Here is a 23,784-nt window from a genome sequence, read left to right as displayed (position 1 = left end):
TCAGACCTTCCCCACCCTTGACACGGTCATTTCTATATAAATAATAGTTTTTAATAGCAAACTGACTATTCGGATACGTTCCATCTATCTTTGTCTCCCCTAAGAAAACCACGTGGGCCTCGAATTGCTCAACCAGCATCCTGACCTCCTCGATCTTATTTTGAAGGCTGTTTACATTTAAGTGCATCACCAGAATTTCTCTAGAGTCTTTCTTTCTCTGTTGCACAACCTCTGGTACTGATTTGCATAATATCTCATCATTACGTCGATTTTCTACAACGCTTTCAGAAAAATCCGAGCTGAAACTTAAATCAGCAGGAAGAGTAGCAGGCAGACACAAGTCACAGATCCACGAATAGCCCATATTTGACTGCGTTTGTCGATAGTTCTTCATGTTCAGTCCAGAACATTTGAGATGGTAAGGAAGTTGACATTCTTGACATCGTACGGTTCGGTGATTTCGGGCTATAGTTCGCTCACATGTTTACATTTCGACTTCGACGTTACGCTTGTGTCCGGTCCTGGGTTGGGATTTTTGTCTCCACAAAGCGCCAGTCTAGTTAAATTGAAGCTTGCATTAGAATTGGGATGATAGTTCAACCTCGATGCTAAGTAAACCTTCCTTTTAGGGTGCTTGAACATGAAAACCGGTCTGAAATGGCGCCAACGACCGACCGACCGTGTCGTAATGAATACCTGTCAATGTATCAGCTTTCCGAGACTCAGCTTCACCAAAGTTGCTCAGACATTTTCCAGATGTCCGTATAGACAAATAGAACAGGATATTTAGGAGTACTAGGACTATAAAAGACTGCAATTTTCGACTTTTAGTGGGAGATGCTGAACATGCCGCCATCTTGATTGCCAAATTATGCAATGTCAGAAGAACACATGCCCACTAAACGGAAACTGCCTCCAATCATCACAAATCTATCAGGCCACTGTCACATGTAAGAACAACAGAACCACTGAGACATACATCAAACTTACAAAAAACGACTTCAAGACTAGATACAGAAACCACACCGCATCATTCCAACACACAAAACACAGAAACTCTAGGGTCTGCCTAATGTGCGAGCCAGCGAGTCATGCGAGTCACTGTGCGAGCCATGCGAGTCATGCGAGCCACGTTGCGAGCCATGCGAGTCATGCGAGCCAGGGTGCGAGCCATGAAAAATGAAAAATAAAAATATATCAAATAAAAAATTAACATGTATGTAAAATATATCGTACAATACTACTTACTCATGAGTCCATGCGCCATTTTTGATTGTTTTCAAACCCAGTTTCTCTCGGACAGAAGTATATATTAGAGTCATTCCTTTACCGCGTTCTTCCTTGGCACGTTACCAAAGAGGTGCAGTGGGTTTTTTTCCTTCCAGTCGGAACAAATTATCAGGAGAGGTAGAAAGTACTTTTTTTTGGCGTTTACTTCTGAAATCATTCAAGTGAGGTAAGTGAGATTCGGATATATGTATTTTTAATGTATTAGTTCCATTTCTTCAACATTTTCAGCACAGCCTCAGACGAGGTTAACATTGCGAAATGTAAAAGTATTTTTTTGTCAACAGTAAATTTTACTTTTTCGGGTTTGTTAGAAAATGGAAATTGAAATGGAACTTCGGCAGAGGATAGAAGAAGAAGGATTTGAAATTGCTTTTAATCCTCCCGGTGATGGAAGCTGTTTCTATCGGGCTGCAGCGTTTCAACTGGGACTTAAGTCGGAGATCTTGCACAACCTCATTTTTAATTATCTGGGAAACCATCAGTTTGACTTAAGTTATTTAACCGTAGTATAAGTGACTGCGTGACCGACAACAGATGATGACATAAGCAAAGCCCGGTTAATAAGAGTATTAAAAACAAACGGAATGAAATGAAATATTTTTCTTGTACTTAGTTTTTACATCATTTTCCTTAATTGAGCCCTAATCCAAGTCTTTTTTTTTTTCATTGTACACTAGGGCTCATTATTTTTCCTTAACGTGTATTTATTTTTAAGCCTAATTTTCCTTGCCTCCCAGTTCAGAGGTTCACTTTAAACGAGCTGCATGTATATTTGTCACAATGTTCGTAACAGAGCATCTGAAAAGCAACGTTTTGGGCATCACACTTTTCTCACTGCGCACACTGAAAGACTATTGGGCAGACATTTTTTTTTTAGGAAAAATGAATAGTTTAAAGTTTTGAAACCACCTGAAAAGCCGTCTCTTGTACGAGGTTTTGTGACATTTTTTTTTTTTTTTTTTTTTTTATAATAGGACCAGGGAAATGACCGCTTGGCTTTCTTGTGTGACGTCGATATGGGTGGTGAAAAGGTGCCTGCTGTGTGGTCAGAAGCGTTGAAGATCCTGGAAAAGAACTATGCTAATTCTTTAGTGATTAGCGCCTTTGCAAATGTGATGCACTACAAGATCATGATTATTACAGTGCATGGGGTAAATAATTGTTGTCATCCAATGTTTCACGTTTGTTTCCATTGCTTTCAGAAAACGAAATTAAGTTTTTAACTAAGGAGTAATAAATTGTTTTCTTTACATTTTATTTCACAGGATGACAATTTCGTTAAAGTTGTGGAGCCTCAGTTGGGTCCCTCAGTTGGCACTCTTTACTTCGGACACAGTGGTAATCACTACGTCCCATTGAAGCTCAAGCAAAGGGTGGGATTGGTTACTTCCATGTGCTATACATAATGTAAACAGATGTGCCTGGGTTCGTTTCACAACTTGGGCACATGTTCATATTTGACCTGTGATACGCAATTTCTGACAAACAAATAATCAATCAGTCAGGCTAACATTGCAACTAACTCGCTAAGATCTGTTTAAATTTCATACAGTTTTTTGGTCCCTGGGTTATATTCAGGACGTCACAGTATTGCTGACTTACTCAACCTTCTCACATTTGTTTCAGGCATCAAGCTATGCAACGGCGGCGAGATCTTCCTAGGGAAATTCTGAGCCACGTACTCGTAGTTTTTCCCCTAAAATCAAAGAGGAACAAAGTGCTCAAGAAATTAAAACATCCTCCGGTAAAACTTTCAAAGCTAAAAGGACAACGACAACAAAGGTACAATTTTAACGGGGTGACTCATCTAGTTCTAACCACGTAATCGTTTTGGTTCTGCCTTTTTTTTTGGTGGAAGTGGGAAGAGGCGAGGCGGAGATAAAATAAACGTCATTAGCGGTAGATACACTAAGAAACTCATTCTGTTGTGTCTAATTTCAGACACCCAAAGGACGAAAAAATCAAGAGATGGAATGGTGGGAATCCACAGAAGAATACAACCCCGGGACGAGTTTATGGAGAGGACGAAAAATATCCGATGACACATCCTCTTATGGATCGGATCTTGAAATAATTGAAGAAAAGGAAACTCCAAAAGACAAGTCATTAAAGGTATGTAGGAGGAATTTATTCGCGTTTTTAACTAGAAGATACAGAACTTCAACACTTTACCTATACAGGCCTTGCATTTTTTTAATTTAGAAGAGCAAGCAGGAAATTAAGACGACGGTTGCAGATATTAGTGATCAGAGTGTGGTTGAAATAAGCTCCGACGATGGCATGGAGGTCGATTCGCCCCTTAAACAACCCAACCGGAAAAGACAGCGTATTTCATCAGTAAGTGATTGTATACTGACTGACGAAACTGAACACAGAACAAAACGACTGTCCCAATATTCTTCCTCCTTGATTCCTACATCGCCTAGGTGATCACTAATTTACGTTGCACCCTCTTACCCAGAACCTATTTGCACAATCCTGCGCGCCAAAGAACACTGGTCAATGTTTAAGAAAATTAGGCAACCCATCGATCTGAAAAATTTGGTTGTCACGTGACTGTTCCTACGTCCGTCTGTTGGTCCGTACGGCCATCCCCATACCTTCAAAAATAATAGAGTAGCAAGCACCATTACTGTAGGCACCTCTGTGGACATCCATGTTACAATTAATTGATAGCTGACCAGTATCACGTAATGATCACAATTGATCGTTTTTTGAGTTTCTTATCCAAGAAAAAAAATCCTCTTTTCCCGTTATGGTTAATTATTGAAATAAGTAGCTCTGCTTTTATTAGTAGCTTGAAGCCGTGCATGGAAAGGAAATTTAGAAATCAACGTCAATGCGTATATTTGTCCGCTAAGATTGCAGAATTTTTAGACACACAAAAATATATCTGAACCAAAGAATGTTGTGTAGATATCATTTGTAAAAAGTCATTGTTGTAGGTTCTTTTAGGCTCGATTACCAGCCGCTGTTGGAGAGAGCGGCAGAAATCGACCTTAATTTTTTTTTTAATATAACAGGATGACAGCATCGAAGAATTAATCGCCAGTGTAAGTGGACTAAGTTCCAATGACAACACGCCTCAAAAGCCACGTCTACCAGCAGTTAAAAGACCCAAAGAGGACGCCCAGAGGTCACCCGCAAAGCAGAAGCTATTTGATGAAGAGTACGTAATCATTCTTTTATTGATGTAATAGAGTGTTGGGTTTAGGTGAATGGTTTTCTGTTTTGATAAAAATGTGCACAGAATGGAATACAAAAAACTAATTAGTTATAAACGTCAAGGGAGTAAAAACAGGGAAATTCCCTGGAGATCATTACAAGTGCACATGAAAATAAACGTCTCTTTTGTTGTTTGGGAGGGGTAGACTAGATGGCGGCATGCAGATGTGTTAGTGGGGGTTATTATGATACGATATGAAAATAGCCGTGGTGTTTTATCAAAAGTCTATGCTTCTTAAGCAGTCTTCTTCCTGAAGCGTTAACGACCTTTTGCATTTATTGGTAGAGATAGCGACAGCAATGGGGACATCAGCGTTTTAAGAAAGGGACGTAGACTGTATGCCAATCAAGACGAAATTGACAAACTCAAGCTAGTTCAGGTGAAGAAGGTTCCTCTGGCTCCTCAAGGTCCTGTAAAGTATGAAGTGCAATACAATGATGCGGACCCTTTGTCAGTAGTTGTAGACAACTGGAAGTGGGGTAGAGCACAACCATGCAAAAGAGCGGGATTTTGCAAGGGTGGTAGAAGGACGCTTCAATTGTGTCTCGGTTCGCTAGAATGCGCAAACAAGAAGTGCGCATATTTAAAAATTCATAAGTCTCCAAACAAAGTCGATTTTACTCGATCAAAACGTTGCGTTCACTGTCATAGTGAAGCCATTAAAAAGCATTGTTCAGCAAGAAAATATGTTGAAAACGACCGGTGCCACAAAAAAATGACAGTAATCTATTTACAGGAACACGATTGCTCTCTAAAGCAAGAAGATAAGCCGTCTAAAGAGGAAGTAGAAAACAATCTCCGTATAAAACCTACTAAATCAGCAGGTCAACTACAGTTGGACGTTGTACGCGAGGCCTTACTTAGTGGTAAAGAAGTAGACGAGGTGAACGAGATAGCTTTAAGATACAGCAACAAAAACATCTTCAGTATATACAGAGTACCATTAACAAGAAAAAGAGACCTGGAGGATCGGAGATAGAAGCTGTTCAATTGCTTAAGGACGATTTTCTTGCCAGGAAATTAGATGAAAACTTAATTATGTGTGTTGGCGACGATTATGTCATTCTTTCGTCTGAGCATAAGGTGCGATTAGGTGCACTCATTACTCTTGGCATTGTTGACGAACCAGTAAGCCTCGATGGCTGTGAAAGCCGCGCGCAACACTACACAGAAATTGAGATGACCACTTACGACCCCATCTTGAGACGCAATGTCAAATTAGTCAGTATGTTTGCAGCCAAACCAGGTGAAAATTCAGATAACGTAAAAAAAAATGGTGCAGTCTTTTGATGCGGCCGTTAACAATGTTCTCCCAAAAGTGGCTGGCCAATATAATGTAGATAATGAAGACGTCTTAGGACGGGGATTAGATCCAAAATCATACGTCGGTGATGAAGGTGGTGCTCTGTGGCGTGGTCTCTGCTTGGTAAAGGGGGAAGACGTAAAAAACAAGACCATTTCAGACTTTTTCCATTTCAAACAAGACATCAACCGTAATTCCGTTTATTTTGGCGACCAAAAAAGTAAAAAGGAATTCAAATCAATAATGATGGATGCGTATAATTCTCCTACCTCTTTGCAGGCAGTAGATGCGGAAAAACGACTTGTAAAACTTATTGAAAAAAAATCAACAAATGTAAAAAAAATGAATTCTTTTAAGGCATGGTGGTGGCGAAGAAAAGCGCGTTGGCAAAAATGGTGCCGCACACAGTCATCGAGCGAAGCATCCTCTGCGGAGGTGGCAAATGCAAAATCTTTGCACGCATCCGGATATAGGAAAAGTCTGCTGGACGTGGTAACCGCGGAATGCGCAAGCGCTGTTTTGGAGGGTGCAGAAAACAAGAGACAATCCCTTGGCCTAAAGACAGTAGGTCGTGGCCCTTCCGCGGCAGACCGCTCAGATAAGCAATCCCTTAGTATGGCCAGAGCGAGGGAAGCGTCGGCCGACGCAATTCAACAAATCGCAGAGAAGGCAGAGGTTATAATTGATGATGACTTTGCATTGGAAACTGACGACGTCGAAAATGCACCGCAGCAGTTTAAAATCAACACAAAAGACACTCACAGGGCGGACAAAAAAAATCAAACAAAACAAAAAAGTAAACAAATTAAGAAAGTGAAAGATGGGCACGTGACCAAAAAACAAAAGAAATTATTCCACGACAAGGTTGAAGGAGTTCACATGGACCTACTTCATTGTGATTCCTCTATGACCGAATTCACGTTCAAAGTGCTTGATACAATGGGGTATCTCGAAGAGATTTGCATCAGAAAGGAATCTGCCGTCTGCTCATCTGTCTGGTGCAAAAAGGAATGTCACCACCTGATGTGGATTTTCCACAATTTGTTCAACTTTGATAAAGAGCAGCCGATTATGTACCAGTCAAAATTCACTGATCAACAGTGGAGACAAATAATTGAGGCATTCCCAGAAAACGTCCCACTGCCTAAAGTGACTTGTCCTTCAGAGGATGAGCAACAATATACGATAAACAAAAGAACATCTAAAAAGGACGCTAAATGCGCCACCTGTAAAAAAGAATTATCAGAGGGTAATATCCAAGCCACAACAGAAGGCCCTTACAGGACAATACAGAAGTCCTGGATTAAAAGAACATTCTTCTTTTGCCCTCGTTTGCAGTGCATGGGAAAATTGCCGAGGAATTCTTTTATTTGCCCATATAAAACTGGAATGACAATGTTAATCGAAACACCTTTGACTGAACAGCAAAAGAAAGAAATAGACTTGAAAACTTGACTTATTTAACTAAAATATCACCCGCCGCTCTCAAAAACATCATCACGGACGGTGGGCTGATCATTTGTCAGTTTACATGTTCAAAAACATCTCAGTAAAATGGCACCTGTTGCATTTGCGAAGTGATCTTTTTATGCCTATCTACTATTAACTTTTCAAACGAGATATTTCAACTCTGCAAAGCAAGACTCTCACCTTGCAATTGTTAGTAACCAGCTAAGTAAAATAAACCTAGAAAATCAAAACAGTCAAGAGAGTAAGTCAGTTCGAGTTATACCATGGATTCCCGATTTCTTGAACCTCCCAGACAAACAAAAAATGGTTCCAGAAATATCTGGATGAGGTAAATTTCTCCTTTCTTTGTTTGCCTCTGTTTTGCTAATTGGACATAAAGATTGCTCAAATAACAGAAGGTATTATGAAATCGGCGGTTCCAAAAAATCTGGATTATACTGTAATTTTCCATATTGTAGGGAAATTGTGAGCAGCAGCACCAACAATAATAACAAGAACAAAAAACAACAACAACAAAAACATCTGTCTCTAAAGATTACAAAGAATGCGTGACTTCGATAGTGTTATGTAATCTATACAGTACTGATGTTATCTGAACATTGATAAATCGTTTTACTACCAAGACGCATCTTCGAAGGTACTTTTCTTCGACATTTTCTCTCCTTTCAAAACATAATATAACAGATCTTAAAAAATAAATAATTAAACAAATAAATAGCACGAGATAAATATATGTTATTTGCCGGCTGGGAGGTCCGTATGGTGAAAAACTGTGACCGAGGTCTTGGTCTTGTGACCGAGGCCGTAGGCCGAGGGCAGCATTTTCAAGACCGAGGTCACAGTTTTTCACCATACGGACCGACCCTTAGCCGGTAAATAACATATTTATTGTTTTTAAACTTGACGAAATTCTTTCCGAAAGAACCCGAATGATTTATGGACGTAAATACGGCAAGATCTTCCATAAACTGAACAATTTTTGAGTGGGTAAATGGTAGTTAAAATAGAGGTGATGCAAATTTACGAGAGATGCCTCAGCGAAACATTTTCATTTCCGTAACGATAAAGGTGATTTAAAAGGCTTCCAAACAAACTTTGAAACATTATTTTTACAAGTATCTGTCACAATCTGACACTTGTCAATTAGAGAGCGCGCAAGAAAAAAAAAGCGTAGGAACATTTGAAAACCAACAGAACTAGTTTAGCAAGGACCGTCACGACAATGTATTCTTCAAAATCAGTTAATGATCTAACGGAAAGTATTATTCACTCTCATCGACCATTCATTCATGTACGAGGATTTACCTCTGTTCATTAAGTAAACGGCGAGGAAAGTAATTGTGAGTAAATTCAATTTTTTTATTTTGAAGTTGTGAGAGTTTGCTCGTTTGTTTGCTGTAATGGCGTGTGTAACTCTGATCTTTCCTTCACAAAAACTAAATTCGAACGGCACACTCCAACGAGACACAAGGGAATGTAATGCGGCCTTTTCTCAAAAACTTCCTTCAATTTCTGTTGTGCAATTTAAGGTACAAATGTCCAAATTGAATGGAATTGGAAAGACTCACCAGGAGCGTATATTTGTTGTAGAACTTAAATTAAAACTTCGCTCGCTCTTTCACTATGAACAAATTGCTCGAGAAAATTCAGATATTAATGAATGAAAGTTCCATCGTTCAGTTTAACTGTAACCAAATACCTCACGTTTCAACTTTTTGGGTACTTTTTGTGAACGATTAAAATTAATTGCAGACGGTTTTTAGGCCGCTTGTCAACCAACGTAATGACACTATTGTTTATACAAATTCATTCTGAAACCAATATTTTTCTGTCAACCAAAGTGATTTGATAGAGAGAAAAGAGAGGATTCATAAGTTATTTATCGGCTTGAGGTAGTGACCGACGTGTTTGCTTAAAAATACAGCCCAGCCAGAAAACGAGGTATATTTATGAAAAATGACAACGAAAGTTGGGATGTACTCGGCGACTCACGAAAGCGTTACCGTGGCCCGTGGGCAGAGATAGGAAAATACTGACCGGGTAAAGAACCAATCAGATTGCAAGATTCGTTACCGTGCCCTCTAAAAAAACAATAAATACAGTTACATCACGTTTTAGAATCATCTATGAAATTAAAACCGTCGCTACATGTCGCTAGTGTAACTCGCGTCATGTATCATTTAATATACAGCGTTATGTAATTTTTTCTTACGTTTAAATTGTGGCTCGCATGACTCGCATGGTTTTTCTTACGTAAAAACCGTGGCTCGCACCTTGGCTCGCATGGCTCGCATGTTTTTTCTTACGTTAAAACCGTGGCTCGCATCGTGACTCGCATGACTCGCTGGCTCGCATATCAGTAAGACTCGAAACTCTACCCATCTTAGCAAGCATATCTGGACCCTTAAACACTGGTTGACAAAGAAGAGCAGAAGATGCATTTTACATGTGAATTTTCTTAGCAATTATTCATCGATCTCTTTAGAACAAACATGAGGAAGTTCTGCCACACTGTTATTGGTACATTGCATAAACAAACAGAGAGCACCTTCCATCTACTCAACATTCTAGACATTCTAACAGTAAATAATTTGTATCAACACAATGCTTTAGAGTTATTGCATTTATGGCACAAAGGCCTATCAATATGCAAGCAGTATTCATGGATACAACACCAGATATGCTCCCAACAAATTTATGTAAACCTTGAGTGTGCAATAACTCTGGAAAACAAACAATTGCTAAGAAAATGAAAGCTGACCTTGACAAAACAATAGAGAATCTCGATAAGAGAACTTCGAAGTCATCACTGAAAGTCACACTCTGAAACCAGAAGTGCCAGGGCCCACACAAGCAGAAATGGAAAAGTTTAAATCAAAAGCAAAGCCTGCTTTTCTGGGCATGGTACCCTGTATGCTAACCAATACATATTGCCTAGTTGCAAAATCCCAATCCAAACTTAACAGCTATTTAGCTTCCTGGCTCTTCATTTGAACTACTTCTCAGTATTCTAAGTATTTTGTATTTTAAATCTGTAATGTACAACAGCGTATGAAGTATTACACATTATGTGTAAAAAATGGTCACTGAGTCATCAGGAACTGAGACCAATAATTTCAAACCTTAAATGCAACTGCCAGCCAGAAAAAGGAAACAAAAATTTGCTTCATGTGCAATTTAGGCAACTATCTATGATAGTTAGTAAATTAAAATAACTAGGTGAAAAAACCTTTGTAAAAGTGAACAAAGAGAACTAGATGCTGTGTGCCATACATTGTCAGTCATGCATATGCCCCTTGGAGATTTAATAGAAGGATACAGTTGTAATAATGATAAACAAATTGAATGAAAGTTAGACACCAATGCCTAGAGAAAAGCACTGTCAGGGCTATGTACATAGATTTGAAATTGATACTTTGAACTATTTTTTATTCTACTAAAGAATTCTTTTTATTGGTTTTGATATCTTGATATTTACATGTCTGCAATGAAGATAAAGTCATACCAAGGGGTTAGACTTGTCTTTATATAGATATTCCAGACTTTATTTTGATTTTTTCTACTGTAATTTTAGCTTTCATCAATTTCTTACTTTCTTATTTGTAATGGGTAATGATATAATTGTACATGGTTGACATACTTGAGCAGCACCTTGTGCAAAAATTTGCCACTCCCATGCTGACAAACACAAAGAAGTTCAACACATCTTCCTAACCCTGCAGGGACTAGGTTTGTCCTATTTTAAGAAACAGCTGCTGGTATGCAATGCCACACAGTTGCATAATGCTATGAACAACCTTCAGCCTTCATATGACAAACATTTTGCTTCCAAATTCAAACATTTTCTTTAAGGAGCCATACTTTTCCTGACCTATTTTGGTCACCTCTCAAATGTGTTATAGAGCCCAGTTGTTAATGTATCTCTTTTTTTTTTCTAAACGGTGGTAAGATAAACAACTCTGTTTTAATGCAAAGAACATTTTTCTTTTTCTTTGCCATCTTTTCATCCCTTGGATTTCTGTTATTCCCATAAATTCCAAAGAAAACCACAAGGAATATATATATATATATATATATATATATATATGTATATATATATATATATGTATATATTATGCATATCCACGCCTATTATTCAAATCTGCAAAATAGGCGTTGTGGTAAATTTCAATGCTCTGTTCAATTGTTACACAGTAGACAACTTCGTAACGTTTCTTGAGTGATGATAATTCAGGTTGGTGGATAATAAGTAGTTTTCTTTGAGGCAGAGGTTGTATCTTTTGCTTGCACTGTTGTAGGGTGATCTTCATGAAAGGATGCACTATGAAATAAAGTAGTCAATGTTATTATCTTTACAGGTCCAGATATGCTTGCTGAGTTCAGTAGACTGTTTCTGTGTTTTGTGTGTTAGAACAATGCAGTGTGGTTTCTGTATCTAGTCTTGAAGTTGTTTTCTGTAAGTCTGATGATGTCTTAGTGGTGCTGTTGTCCTTACATGCGACAGTGGCTTGGTAGATTAGTGATGACTGGAGGCAATTTCCGTTAAGTGGGCATGTGATCTGTTAGAAGCTGCAAGTCTTGGTGTCTTTTGTGTTGGTGTTATCTGTGGTGTCATTGACGTGTTTGGATGAATTTAAAATGCATTTGTTGTGATTGTCAACAATCTGTTTAGTGCTCTTCGTGCAGCTGTAACTGATTTTGATTGTGTTACTATTAAAGACTCTTCTAAGTTTGTGGTCTCTTGGTAAATGCTTGTCTACTAGGGCAAAGAATTGGTTTCAATATTGGTGCCGACATTTTTGCTGAATGGGGGGTTGTACCAGAGTAGTTGTGGGTAGTTTCTAATGTAAATGCACTAGTATCTGCATTCTTCGAGTGCTTATTGATATGGAGCCGCCCCTCCATATCAAAAAGCATTCATCAAGTGCTTTTTGATATGGAGGGGCGGCTCCATATCAAAAAGCACTCGACAAATGCGGATACCAGTCCACTCTATATTATGAACCACCCACAACTAACAAATGAAAAGACAGTCAACAGAACAACATACTCTGGTACAACCAACCAACCATTAAGCAAAAATGTCAGCACCAATATCAGACACAGATTCCTTGCCATAATAGACAAGCAATTCCCAAAAGACCACAAACTTTGAAGAATCTTTAATCATAACACAATCAAAATCTGCTACAGCTACATGAATAACACTAAACGGACCATCGACAACTGCAACAAACTAATTTTAAATTCATCCAAACACTTTAATGACACCACAGATAACACCAACGCAAAAGACACTGAAACTTGCACCTGCCAACAGAAGAACACATGCCCACTTAACGGAAACTGCCTCCAGTCATCATTAATCTACCAAGCCACCGTCACACATAAGGACAACAGCACCACTGAAACATACATCAGACTTACAGAAAACAACTTCAAGACTAGATACAGAAACCAAACCACATCATTCCAACACACAAAACACAGAAACTCTACCGAACTCAGCAAACATATCTGGACCCTTAAAGAAAATAACATTGACCACTTTATTTCATGGCACATCCTTTCATCAAGATCACCCTACAACAGCACAAGCAAAAGATGCAACCTCTGCCTCAAAGAAAAATACTTATCATCCACCAACCTGAATTATCATCACTCAATAAACATAAACATGTGTCCTCATGCCACCACAGAAACAAAGAATTACTGAGTAGCAATTGAACAAAACATTGAAATTTCCCACCACACCTTTATGCAAGTTTGTAAATTATATAAATGATGGTTATGAATATTCTTCACAATAAAATCCCCTGATGAGTGAGTAATCATGAAATAGGCTTGTACAGTAGGGATAAAAGTATAGCCTCTGTTTTTTCTCAATCTCATACATATCGCACTCCACTTCTACATATCAAGCACTGTACAACAGAAAAATCAAAACACAGACTTCCTATATGTATATCTATGTATAATTTTACATGAGGCATATCTCTCGAAAGCAAGCTCTAGCAAGCTACAATCAACCTGACAACTAACTTGCCAAGACTTTTCTCTTGTGGTAGTGATTGTCCTCTGAGATGACCAATAAAAAGTCCTAAACCATTATTAAAAAAAAGAAAGGCAAACTAGAGAAACATCCCCTGTGAGTGAAGTTGTTGATGCAGACCTCTTAATTAATAATACGCCTTGGACACTCCCCTCCACCTCAACAACAAGGAATTGTTAGTGGTCTCTGAGGATAATCTTGACTCCTATGGAAATTGCACTTTTTCAGTTATTGTTCCCTCACTCTGGAAAAATTTACCAGACCAAATAAGAAATGTAGCATGCTTAAGTTTCCTTAAGAGTAAAGTGAAGACCTTTTCATTTAGTCATTCCTTTTAGCTTTCGAACACCTCAGATTTGTTCCTAAATTAACAAACATTAAACTTATAATGCAATTTACATATGTATTAGGAACTTTGATAGGTGCTTTTGGTCAATTAGAACAAATAACAATTATCATTACTTTTACTATCATTATAACTATGATTATGCAACACCTAATACATCACTAAGGTCATCTTCCTTTGAATCTGACATTGATGGATGACTCAGTGAGTCTAGATCCAACCTGGCTTTATCAGACTATTGATCAGAAAGCTCAGATGAAGAAAGGGATTTTAAAGGACAAGGATGTAAGCAAGTAGATCTAAACAAGTTTTCCTCAACTATCTCTATCATTTAACATGTGGTCAACTTCAATTGTTCTGAACAGTTCTCTGAAAAATGTTTTAACTTTGTTGTACAGTTTCTGTTTGACTGTGTGTATAAGACAGTAGGTACATAGTTGTAGATTTATTGTTTGGCAATGTTTGCTCTACCCTAAATTACTTTAGTGATTCAAACATTTTTTTTGCTTTCTGCTTGTTCTGTATATGTAATGCCCTGTGATTTCCTTGAGGCAAGTGTTTTTCACATGAAAAAGCCAGTTGGGGGGGGCATGGCCACCTCAGACAAACAAATAAAGAAGATTCAGAGATAGCATGGTCTAACCGTTACACATAGCATTCAGTCAAACTCAAATCCATCAGATAGTGAGATAAATGCAGCTGTTTACACCACACAAAAGAACTTGATAGCCATTCTACACCACTCTATCCAAGCTGGAGATTCAGCAAAGCAACGCAGATTTTGTCCCCCTGATGAGAACTCCTGGTTTGACTGGCAACAAGAATGTTGACTGATAAAAGGGTTAACTGCTTGCCCCAGGTTTTTGTGGAATTGTTGCACTCCACCCTCAAAATGTTAAGTTACACAGAACTGAAATGAGTGCATCAATTCTTTGGTTTGGGTTCAGTGCCTAATGCATAAATGTCATGATGTGAAAGTAATTCCCTATGCTGTGGTTTCTGCAGTGTTACAATTTTATCATGGAACTGTTAGCTGCCAAAGACCACCACATCATCAAAGACCACCATATTTTTACTAAAACGTTTCAATTTTCACTTTTTTGTACACTTGTAGATTTTTAAAGCATGTAGTAACTCTAAATAATTTCATTTGCAACTTAGTCTGTACTTTCCTAATAACTATTATAATTAGCTTTTATCGTTATTAATTACAAATTTACCCAGAATAGACTTCTAGGAGAGGAAATAAACTACTGCATGGTTACTCTGGAAGACTGGAAAGACACAAAGGCAAAGAAGGTTCAAGTTAACCAACAAGCAAAGCAATTCTAATTCAAACCAAACATGCAGATAAGAAATTAATGCACCCGCCCATTCTCCCTACTTGGAGACTTGAGACTATTAATGAGCAAATGGTAGATCATAGAGACATTTAGTTAATACCATAAACTCATCTGAAAGTGGCAATCCCTTCCGCCACACATACAAGTTTGTACATATCTTTGCCTAGTGATCGCCTCTATTCTCCACATTCCCCTTTGGGAGAGCTTTCATGTGTCTGCTTTAAATGCCAAGGTTAATGCTACCACTCAAGCACCAACCAAAGTACAGAACATGGAAAACACAAACCTTCCAAAAACTGCTCACAAGAACTGAGAAATACAATTAATGTTCTTCTATACCATCTGTGTATGGAAAAGACAATTCCAAGTTTTAACATGGAAAACACAAACCTTCCAAAAACTGCTCACAAGAACTGAGAAATACAATTAATGTTCTTCTATACCATCTGTGTATGGAAAAGACAATTCCAAGTTTTAACTAGTCATAAACAATTTTTAATGAGTAAATATCAGTTTTACATAAACTAAGTCTTAGTAAGTAAATTAGATACTAACAAAAATAGATTTTATATATTGCAAATTTTATCATGTATGGTAGTTTTTAAGGACCACACATAATGTTAAATTTTTTCCAAAGTTACATTAAATTTTCTGCACTTCAGCTTACTAGCTTCAATGTGATATTGTGTGCATCTTTTGTGCCTGATAAATCCATTACATTTATCAAATATTTATCCAGCTAAGAATTCTTCCAAAGTTAATGCAACAACAAAGATAAGTCCACACTTTTGCCCCCCTCAGACCGCAAATAGCTCTATACCCTAGCCAATCACAGGGATGCCATCAGCAAAACACATGCCCCTGCCTTGAGATCAATAATTGAATAATTCCACCGGAATTTTCTAGATCTAAGTGCCAAATTCAAGATGGCATTAAGTAGTTGTGGTTCTGGCCACAACAGAAAATGCTGAAAGGCTGAGCAAAAAAGCTTGTTTAGTCTTTCAAAAGGGCAAAGAAAGAGAGGGAAAATGCCATAAATTTATCTTGAAGATAAAAAATTCCAGACATGGATTCAAGTAAATTTTGAGGCCAGCTATCCAGGGATACTATGACTCTGTTCACAGAGCATTTGTTGCCTTTGGAGTATTGCAGGTTGTGACCTTGAAAGATCATTCACACAAAAGTTTGTCTTTCCAGCTTGAGGTGTTTGTAATCTTAATTACAAACTACATTTCCTTTGTTACCAATTTCTAATACCACAGTCTTTAAAACGCTGATTTACCTGTGACAATGAAAGTTTCAGCAATAGAAGAGGCAGTAAGATGTCATCTGAAGCACATACTTGAGCAGTCATTTTTGATTCTTTTTTACCCATTTCAAACCATGTGACCACATGGCTAAAAAGGTTTAATTACCTAGAAAACTAAGAACTCAATGTCTAATTGTTAAACAGGCTATCAAACAGCTTCTTTGAAAACCAGTCAACTTTAGCACACTGGTGCAACCATTGAAATGCATTCAGCATACCTTCAAAGTATTCCTATGGTGCAGAATAACTATAACCATGCAATTTCATCTTCTCACAATTTCATCTAACTTGCCAAATTAGGAAATTCATCAGTCATCAGTCCACGAAGACTCTTGTTCATGCATTTGTGACTTCACATTTGGACTACTGTAACTCTCTTCTCTTTGGCATCCCCAAGTACCAGACAGATTGTCTCTAGAAGGTGGTTAATAATGCTGCTCGATCAATATTTAGGATTCTAAAGCCTGATCATGTTTCGTCCGCCTTATCTCATCTTCACTGAGAAGAATATCTACAGCCACACTCCATTTCTGGTCATCACCTACGTTCCTGTGACAAGGGCCTTCTTAAGATCCCAAGAACTAATTTTAAGACCTTCGGTCTTCACATCTTTGCCCATTCCAGGCCACTTCTGTGGAACAAACTGCTGCTTGAAATTCAAAACAGTCAGAGTGTAACCATTTTTAAGTTGTTTTAACATTTTTAATAGTTTTAACACTTTCATATTTTTCATATTTTTCATATTTTTCATATTTTATCGTTTAATTGTTTTTAATATTTTTATAGAATATTTTGTAAGGTGCTTTAGAATATTTTTATAATTTTGGCACTCTAGAAATATAAATTATCATCATTAGTATTATTGTCCAAGACACAGGAAAGTAGTGTGGACCTATTTGTTTTGTAGAAGGCAAGATCAAGGAACATGACTTTCTACTCATTAAGAAACAATTGATGTGACTGTTTTCAAAAACTTTAAAACTTGTTTAATTGGTGACAAAAAAAAGGTACAGTGTATGGCCTAATACACCAAAATGGTCACCTTTCATAACAATGGAGATGCCTCTCACACAGAGTGCATCACTGCAGTGTGAGAGCAAATCTACTTGTATCTCCACTATTAAATGTGGTCTTTAAACTTCTGTAAAGCCAGTGATAACTATTAAGATCATGGCAATGTAGTGTCCCGTATGTTCATTATTATTATGGGATATAGTAGCGGGGAGAGCATGTGCTAAGACGATATAAAACACAATAAAGATTACGTTGTTGTTACAAAACGGAGTTGTACAGTCAATACGTCAAAGACACCACATTTGGCGACGAGGATAAACGATATTCAACTTGCCGTACGGCTGCTGAAGTGGAAACGAGTTCAAACAGTGGACAAAACTCGCACAGATGGCCGTATGCTTAAGCGGATTACCTGGATTATCTGCGTTCGACGCCGTCGGCGAACCAGCTACACTCGCCCAAAGATGGTTAACTTGGAAAGAAGAATTCGAGCTTTATGTTACTGCCTCTGGAATCAGCGACCCCACACAAAAAAGAGCACTACTACTTCACCTAGCCGGCCCCAAAGTCCGAGATGTTTTCAATAATTCCATTCCTGCTACAACACGAGGCGAAGCGAAAGATTACAAAAAAGCTATGGACTGCCTTTCAGAACACTTCAAGCTCAAAAAGAACGCCCCAATGGCCAGACAAATATTTTTAGCGGCTACTCCATTACCTGGTGAAACCGTCAACAATTTTATTACTCGCCTGCAGAAACTAGCAGAACATTGTGACTACGAGGGCGAAAGGGACAACCAGGTGAGAGATCGCGCCATTTCTTTTCTGAAGGACAAAAATCTCAAGTCAAAATTGTACCATGAGGAAACACTGCCTCTCAGCAAACTCATGGAAATCGTTAGCCAGTATCATGACAAAGAAGCGCTTATCCTCATTCCCGAAAGCCACGTAAACAGCTTGTCCCGTGATCCAAAACAAGGGGGAAAATGTTGGCGGTGCGATAAAGTGGGTCATTTCGCGAAAGAATGCCGTCGCTCACGTGACCACAAATGCGGAAAGTGCGGGCACATCGGTCATTTTGAAGTGTGCTGCCACTCCAAGCAGAATAAAGGACGAGACCCCAGCCAAAGTTCAAGTCGTGGTCGCGGAAACCCACGAACAAAACCTAGCCGTGGACGAAGAGGAGGAAATTCAAAGGAGCAACGTGATGTACACAACGTGTGCGAAGACGCGAGTGCAGACGAGCGCGTAAACAGTGATGACTTCTACGTGTTCAGCACCGGGAGCACGGATGGAGAGAACACCATGGAACTCATGATTGAAGATAAGCTTGTAAACATTGTTATAGACTCTGGTGCTAGCTGTAATTTAATGTCAGAGGAAATGTTTAATTTTGTATCGGGGGGCAAGGCTAGATTGTTGGACTGCAATAAGAGAGTTTATGCTTATGCTTCTGTACAGCCTCTCCAGCTTAAAGGGAAATACTTTTTTAACGTACAAGTACCACAGACCCACAAATCCCTGTATACTGAATTTTATGTAATGTGCGGTAAGGCAGCGACGCTACTTGGTCGCGAGGCCTCCGAATTGCTGGGCGTGTTAAGGGTAGGCGTGTCCATTAATAGCTGTGATGTCAAATCTGATAGCATGGAAAGCCTCACAAACAGTCTTGACCGAAAAGCCCTTCTGAAGTCCAAATTTCCAAAAGTATTTCAAGGCCTCGGCAAGCTCAAAGGATATCAGCTAAAACTCCACATTGATGAGAGTGTTCAACCAGTCGCTCAGCCACTACGCAGAATCCCTTTTAGTAGAAGAGCTAAGGTCACCGAAAAGCTAGAGGAACTACTCAAACTTGATGTCATTGAAAAGGTGGAGGGACCAACCAGCTGGGTGAACCCCTTGGTTGTGGTGGAGAAGCCTAATGGTGACATCAGGATATGTCTTGATATGAGGCAAGCAAATCAGGCCATCGTACGGGAGAAGCACCCAGTACCAACAGTTGAAGAGACACTCCAAGAAGTCTCCTATGCCAAAGTTTTCTCAAAGCTAGATCTAAATATGGCCTTCCACCAGATTGAGCTACATCCAGACTCTCGGGATATCACAACATTTGCTGCGCCTGATGGTTTATACAGGTACAAACGCCTGCTTTTTGGCGTGAACATGGCCACAGAAAAATTCCAGCAGATCGTGTGGCAAGTAATTAAATGCTGCCCGGGTGCCTACAATCTCCATGATGACCTGCGAGTCGTAGGGGCAGACGACAAAGAACATGATGAGAATTTAGACAGGGTCATGCGTAAACTGGAAGAATCAAACCTCACCTTGAATTATGACAAATGTGAAATTGGTGTTAGCAGCATGGTTTACATGGGTGATGTACTCTCTGGCGAGGGATTAAAAGTCTCCAGTGAACGAGTGGAAGCTATCGTTAAAGCACCAACGCCCCAAAACCAGTCCGAAGTAAGAAGCTTTCTCGGTTCAGTTCAGTTTTGTGCGAAGTTCATCCCAAACTTTGCAACCATATCAAGTCCATTGTGGGACCTAACCGGCAAACATGTTAAGTGGCACTGGGGTCCAAAAGAAAAAAAAGCCTTTCAAGAAATCAAGGGCCTGCTAACCAGAGCACCAGTGATGGCCTACCACAGGCAAGGTGCCACAACACGGCTCACAACTGATGCTTCTCCTGTTGGAGTTGGAGCAGTTCTGGAGCAAAAACAACGAGACGGGACCTACAGGCCAATATATTACGCTAGCCGAAAGCTTAGCAACGTTGAAACAAGGTACTCCCAGTTCGAAAGAGAAGCTCTAGCTGTCAGATGGGCTTGCGAGAAGTTTTACCTGTACCTGTATGGAATTAAATTCGAAGTCCGCACTGACCACAAGCCGCTAGTCACAGTACTCAGTACAAAGTCGAAGCCTCCATCCGCCCGGATAGAAAGGTGGCTCCTATACTTGCAGCAATTTCAATACACGCTGACGCACATACCAGGCAAAGATAATCCGGCAGACGTCCTCAGCCGCCTGCCTATTGGCTCAACTCAAGATGACGACACCAGAAAGACGGAAGATTTTGCATACAGCGTGGCAAGTGCAGCAGTACCAGCCGCTTTGTTGCCGAAGCAAGTTGAGACTGCCACAGCAAATGATCCAACTTTACGGATAGTGCACAAAGCTGTGATCACTGGTGACTGGACCCAATTGTCAGGCACCACCTACAAAGCAGTTAAGGAAGAACTGTGGGTAGTAGGACAAGTAGTGATGAGAGGGACTCGCATTGTAATGCCTCAGAGCCTGTGGAAACAAACCATCATGTTGGCACACGAAGGTCATCAGGGCATGGTCCGTACTAAAGCCAGGTTGCGGGAAAAAGTGTGGTGGCCACAAATGGACAAACAGGTGGAGGATGCCATACGTTCATGCCACCCCTGTCAACTTGTGGGACCAAGATCAAAACCAGAGCCTGTGAGGTCAAGCAGTCTACCTGATGGACCCTGGCAGGAGATCTCAGTGGACCTTCTTGAAATCTCAAACGGTGAACACCTTTTAGTTGCTGTCGACTATTATTCTCGTTGGCTGGAGGCTATTCTCCTAAAGAAGACAGATGCCCGACATGTGATAAAAAGCATGGAAGCTATTTTCAGAACACATGGACTACCAGAAACTCTGCGCAGTGACAACGGACCACCATTTGCGTCAAAGGAATTTGAGGGCTTCCTAGAATACCTGGGAATAGACCACAAGAAGGGCATACCCTATTGGCCACAGAGCAACGGAGAGGTAGAACGCGCAAATGAAACAATTTTGAAGATAGTGCGAATTGCACGCGTCGAAGGAAAGGATTGGAAAAAGGCTCTTGAGAACTTCCTCTTCCAATATAGAGTTACCCCACACACTGTTACTGGATTATCACCTGCAGAACTACTGATGGGGAGGAAACTGCGTGACAAACTTCCACGAGTCGAATTCTCCAAAGACCGTGCAACTGAAGCATATTGGCAACAGTTGTTGAGAGAGAGAGACACTCGTGCAAAACTCAGCCAGAAAGAGTATGCAGACAGAACACGAGGAGCCAAACACAGCAATATTGAGGAGGGTGACAAGGTACTGTTAAAGCAGACACGTGAAAACAAGCTCTCACCAAACTATGAGCCAGAACCTTACATTGTCACTCGTAAAGATGGAAATGCCGTCATCTTACAAGACACAAACGGGAACAATAAGATGCGCAACATTGCTCATACGAAAAAGTTTATGGATCCTGGGACTGTTAAAAAAGCAGAAATAGATCCACAGCCATGCCTAGCCGAGCAACCAGCGCAACCCCGACAGGATGAGCCAAATCTCAGTTCTAGTCAATCAGCAACAGATACATCTGAAGCCGTATCTAGCCCCTTACCTTCAGTTGCTTCGCGCCCTGTGCGTGCCAAGCGAGCGCCCTCCTGGATGCAAGATTATGTACGCGCCTAGTTTAAAATTATTCAGAAGAAAATAAGAGACTCTGAACTTTCTTTTCGAGTACTTTATTACTTGGTTGTTTTTTTTAATAACTTAGGGGGAGATGTAGTGTCCCGTATGTTCATTATTATTATGGGATATAGTAGCGGGGAGAGCATGTGCTAAGACGATATAAAACACAATAAAGATTACGTTGTTGTTACAAAACGGAGTTGTACAGTCAATACGTCAAAGACACCACAGGCAACACGTTTCTTGCCCATCTTTAAGAATGTTGTATTCTTTCACAAAAGCGAGCTCTATACCTTTCAACTCTTTGACCTTAAAAATGAGACACTTGTATTCCCTATAGAAACACTTGACACCTCCTCTTCAAATGAACCACCCCGGGAGGGTAAGGTTTTTTAATTCCTTACTCCCTGGGCATGGACGACAGTCAAACGCACACGAGTTGTACCGGGCGGGAGGGGGGCATGTTGAAACACATAAGCTCTTGTGCTCTATCATAAGAATTATAATGTTTGTACGAATAAATAAAAGATATATCAAATATAAGATGACTCGCCTCGTTTAGCTCAACAAGTGTCCGTATGTTCCCCAGGGCTTCGCCTTCGGCCACAAACACTGCAAACTGGAGGGAACTCACTCGATATCCTTTTTTCTTCGAGGTCTTCGACCTCGTGAGGTCGTCCCCGCTTCATTACAATCCTCCCATCACTAGCTAAAACCCTAACGGCATGAAATCTTTACTTGAAAATGCTCCTCAAGCCAAAAGTCAACAGACGCAGCACAAGATTTCCAAGATCAGAGGAGTATGCGCAGTGATTTCGATAAACATTCTACGGGAACAACCCTCCGGCACTTTGGAAAGATGCTGATTTTTCCAGCAAAAATAGCCCATTCTCCGAGTCGAGAACTTCAACTTTTCTTTCGTAAAAAAAGCAAGAGACTTGACGAAAAGATTCTACCTACATCACGATTGCTACGATGCTAACCTCATTACCACAAAACAGCTGTTCAAGGCCATGCCAGTATGAAAAATTAGTTCTCAGACCTCTCGCAGCATTGAAACCTTGTAATTTCAAGGGTTTTGGGCTGGATTGGGATTCGAAAGACTAAGCGTAACTCTGTTTCGTTGGAGATTTAGATGCCCCACTTTTAATTTGCTAAAAGGTATAGATAATAGCTGTATTTGAAATTAGAAATTATCCACCCAGTGCCTAGCGAGTTTTCCTGAATAGACCATTTTTTTGTGCATTATTTTATTTTTCTTAGCAATTGAAATGGACCTCGCAAGAGGTTCATATGTTTTTAATAGTGCTTAATGACATATTCTGAAATCATGTATTTACATATTTGTTCATCATAAGTAGGTTAGATTTACTTTTCATCTCTTTTTTATTGTAAAGCGTCATTGGGCTAAATGGAAATGGCGCTACATACATTTTTTGTTATTATTATTATTATTATCATTATTATTATTATTATTATCATTATTATTATTTCAGTTATAAATAATACTGATTGAAGGGCCAGTTCCCACACGTTCTACTTCCTAAGTAGAATAAATACCTTTAGTCGTGGGCGCTATGTGGTAGTAGGCAAAATATATTAGGATGGGTCAACTAGGTGACGATTTTTCAAGAGTACTATCCAAAAGATAACTTTTCAATGTTTCTTTGATTAGAAATTAGCTTTTTTGCGATTACTAGGATAAATGAAATAAATTTTCATGTTTGTTTTAAACATTTTGTGTCATAATTTGTTGGGTACGAATCGACCAGAGGGTTGGGTACGAACTGATCGAAAGTGCGTACGAGACGTCTTAGCCCGGGTACGAATCTTCTAGGTACGAAAGATCCACGGGTACGAAACGAGTGGATACCATGCATTTACATATTTGTTCGTCATAAGCAGATTAGATTTCCTTTTCTATTTCTTTTTTTATTGTAAAGCGCCATTGGACTAAATGG

General features: G+C 39.5%; 1 long non-coding RNA gene and 1 pseudogene across 3 annotated transcripts; one reads left to right on the top strand and one right to left on the bottom strand.

The window, feature by feature from the left end:
- Positions 1–1,961: 1,961 nt before the first annotated feature.
- LOC149040047 (uncharacterized) lies at positions 1,962–7,421 on the top strand (annotated as a pseudogene). The gene is made up of 7 exons (XR_016180019.1): positions 1,962–2,441; positions 2,556–2,663; positions 2,917–3,072; positions 3,232–3,402; positions 3,493–3,627; positions 4,314–4,459; positions 4,802–7,421. The product of XR_016180019.1 is annotated as an uncharacterized LOC149040047 (transcript).
- Positions 2,555–22,846, bottom strand: LOC149040046 (uncharacterized). Of its 2 annotated transcripts, XR_016180020.1 has the most exons (3): positions 22,377–22,846; positions 3,748–3,890; positions 2,555–2,986 (listed from the first exon to the last, which is right to left on the bottom strand). It is a non-coding gene; the product is annotated as an uncharacterized LOC149040046 (long non-coding RNA). The 2 variants fall into 2 exon arrangements; XR_016180021.1 differs by lacking the exon at positions 3,748–3,890 and having other exon boundaries at positions 22,377–22,514.
- Between the last annotated feature and the right edge of the window lie 938 nt (positions 22,847–23,784).

Source organism: Pocillopora damicornis, chromosome 9, assembly GCF_964200805.1.
Source record: "Pocillopora damicornis chromosome 9, jaPocDami1.2, whole genome shotgun sequence".
Lineage (NCBI taxonomy): Eukaryota > Metazoa > Cnidaria > Anthozoa > Scleractinia > Pocilloporidae > Pocillopora > Pocillopora damicornis.
This window is presented reverse-complemented; position numbering and strand designations above follow the sequence as displayed.